Genomic DNA, 3,143 nt, shown 5'->3' on the forward strand with positions numbered 1-3,143 from the left:
GAGCATTGATTGGCTGGTTAGTTGGCCTTGTCTAAAGTTTCTGGATGTCCAATTTCTTTGAGTTCAGTTGTTTTGAGTGGGAAGACATTGAAAATGTGTTTGCTTGTGAGACTCTTGGACCAGGAGAGCCACCTCTAGTCTAGACCATGTAGGTTAAGGGGGACATTCTACAATAATGGAGTTATAATTGCAAGTTTGTCTTTTTTACGTGTTCTCACAGTTGACTGAAGGTGGGAATGAGGAGAGGCCTGAAAAAACCCCTGACCAAATCTTGGAGGAGAGCGGGACAGAGGCAGGTCCTGCTCAAAAGGAGGTACGTTGATTTCTTCACTTAATGTAAAATGTAAAAGTTGATGATGGCTATTTTGGTGCTTTTTCTCTTGTGTGCACGGACCAAGGGTCATCATAACGAGCTATTTCAAGCCATTTATGTTGTGTTGGAAGAAGACAGCACAATTTGAAATACAGCACCAGAAAGACAGAAGAGTTGTCGACATTAGTCACACATGTGAAAGTGTACCAACTGTGTTGGTTGATCTATTACTTTCTACAAATTGGAACAATAACGGAAGTCCCCACAAAACACCTTTAACATAAAGCTATTTGTGTGTATTTGAGTAATAGTTTGCATTTTCCGAAAACTTGGTGTGTGAAATGTCCTCATGTAGCATGATACCTTGATGTGTGAAATGTCCCCATGCTGCATGATAACTTGGTGTGTGTCTGAAGCTCTTTTAATAGCTTGTCAATCAATGTGAGATATTTACTATAGGTTGACCAGCTTTTTCTCTTGTGTACGGTCCAGTTTGTTCACTTGTCTATTACAAATGATTTCACAAACTTTCTTTTGGTAGTTTTAACATTTGGTAAGAAACGTTAATCATATGAAGCGAAGCGATTCCAGTTAAATGACTATGATTTTGTTTGACTTTTCACTTTAATTAAAAATAATAGAGTCTGATGTCTTGATTGTTGCAGGGCAGTACCTAGTCTAATGTGTGAAATGTTTTACATTTCATGATATCTTAGTATAGGAAAGTTCAAGAATGATTATCTTTTCCCCAAACCTGGACATCTCAAGAAAGCTTCATAGAAATTGCTGATTCTTTTTAGAGGAACTTACTTTGGTTTTACCAAAATCTTAACAGTTTATTTTTTAAGGACTGTCTTATTTAATGGTTTGTCAGCAAGAGTGACATTAACATCCAATCATCATTATTCTTTATTCTCTTGATTGGTATTTTTCTTCATAGATTTTAAAGCATGGAAGTCAAGATTTCATCCCAAAACTACGACGGACCAAAAGCATCCTTGTAAGTTTCCTACTGGCTTCAGCTCTGCACTTTCATTGTCTGATTATTTTCACGTCTCATAACTCTTATCTGACTTTTCTTACTAGATAATAGACACATCATTGGAAAACACTGAACTTTTTGACAGTTCATCTCTCTCTGAGTGCGACAGTGAAGAACTCTATGTTCCAGCTTCTCAAACTGAAGATGATTCTGAATTAAGCAATAATGCTACCCCTATCAAAAAATGGAAATGGATCTTGGATCATGGTGTGGAACACTTCTCTGCCCCAGAACCGGTTTCTGTGTCTGACAATGCAATACAAGACTCAAATGTCAATCGCAGTGACGTCAATACTATTCAAGATTGTCAGTTGGACAGTGATGCTCCTGCCAGCAAAAAACGGAATCTCCTGTTTGATGATGTGATTAGCGTCTCTGGACAGGAAACTGTTTCTGTGTGCGACAATCCAACACAAGACAGCAGTGATTCTGACATTACTGATGAGGAAACACCCACTTCAAGCCAGGCTACGCATGACAGCAATGTAGTTGTTCCTGCTTACCTGAAAAGTAAAGGTAAAAGAGTATATAATAAAAGAAATCATTGTCTCTATTGCAAAAAGCCATGCTCCAAAATTGGAAGGCATCTTGAAAGTGCACACAAAGATAAAGTCGAAGTTGCTAAAGCATTTAGCTTCCCAAAAGGTTCAAAGGAACGAAAAAGCCAATTAGATTTTCTCCGCAACAAAGGCAACTTTGCTCATAACACCTCTGTACTGAAGTCAGGGAAAGGAACACTTGTTCCATCAAAACGTCCCCCAAAAGATGTTCAAGGAAGCGATTTTATGCACTGTGCTTATTGCCAAGGGCTCTATTCAAGAAAGGTGTTATGGCGACATGTACGTGTTTGTAAACTGAAGCCTGAATCAAAAAAAACAAAACCAGGAATGACTCGTGTTCAATCTTTGTGTATGTACACTGGACCTGTGCCTCCTCATATGAGCGAGATGCTATGGAAGGTCATCAGTGACATGCACTATGATCCTGTAACGGAGATCGTCAGAAACGACCCAGTGATTCACGAATTTGGGCAGCACATGCTCAATAAAGGTGGTCTGTCTGCTAAGAATCAACAGGGCACCAGAGAAAAGATGCGTGAACTGGGCCGACTGTTAGGTAATGCCAGAAAATGCCACACTGAACTAAAAACAATGAGGGATTTAATCAATCCTCAAAACTATTTTTCTGTGATAAATGCCGTCAAGGTGACGTGTGGATTTGAAAAAACGACCAACAAGTTTAAGATCCCCTCACTAGCAACAAAACTCGGGAACGCTCTTGTAAAAGTCAGCAAACTTTTGAAAGTTGATGGGCTCATTAATGATGACCAAGAGTTAGTTCGGCAAGCCTCTGAGTTTCAAGAAGTTCACAGTGAAAAATGGAATGCATTGGTATCCGCAACAGCATTGAGAAATATCGCTGAAGCAAAATGGAATGCCCCAAATCTGATGCCATTCACGAAAGATGTTCAAAAAATGCACAAATATCTCTCTGAAATGCAAGATGAGAGCACTAATGCACTCTCAGAATGTCCTACCAGAAAGTCCTGGGCAGAACTGGCAAATGTCTGCCTCGCACAAATCATACTCTTTAACAGACGCAGAGAAGGAGAGGTGGCAAGGATGCCTCTTTCTGCATACTTATCAAGAGACAGATCTGATCCCCATCAAGATTTGGACTGGGCACTTTCTGAAGTGGAAAAAAAATTATGTCGACACTTCGAAAGAATTATCATCAGAGGAAAGCGAGGCAGACCAGTACCAATACTTCTAACGCCCAAAATGTTGA

The 3,143-nt window shown here is 39.6% G+C and overlaps 1 long non-coding RNA gene across 1 annotated transcript; it reads left to right on the plus strand.

Moving 5' to 3' along the window:
* Positions 1-242: 242 nt before the first annotated feature.
* On the plus strand, positions 243-1,584 carry LOC308106643. The gene is made up of 3 exons (XR_013935170.1): positions 243-313; positions 1,254-1,313; positions 1,400-1,584. It is a non-coding gene; the product is annotated as an uncharacterized lncRNA (long non-coding RNA).
* The last annotated feature ends 1,559 nt before the right edge of the window (positions 1,585-3,143 follow it).

The sequence above is a fragment of the Lipophrys pholis genome, assembly GCF_963383615.2.
Source record: "Lipophrys pholis genome assembly, chromosome: 2".
Lineage (NCBI taxonomy): Eukaryota > Metazoa > Chordata > Actinopteri > Blenniiformes > Blenniidae > Lipophrys > Lipophrys pholis.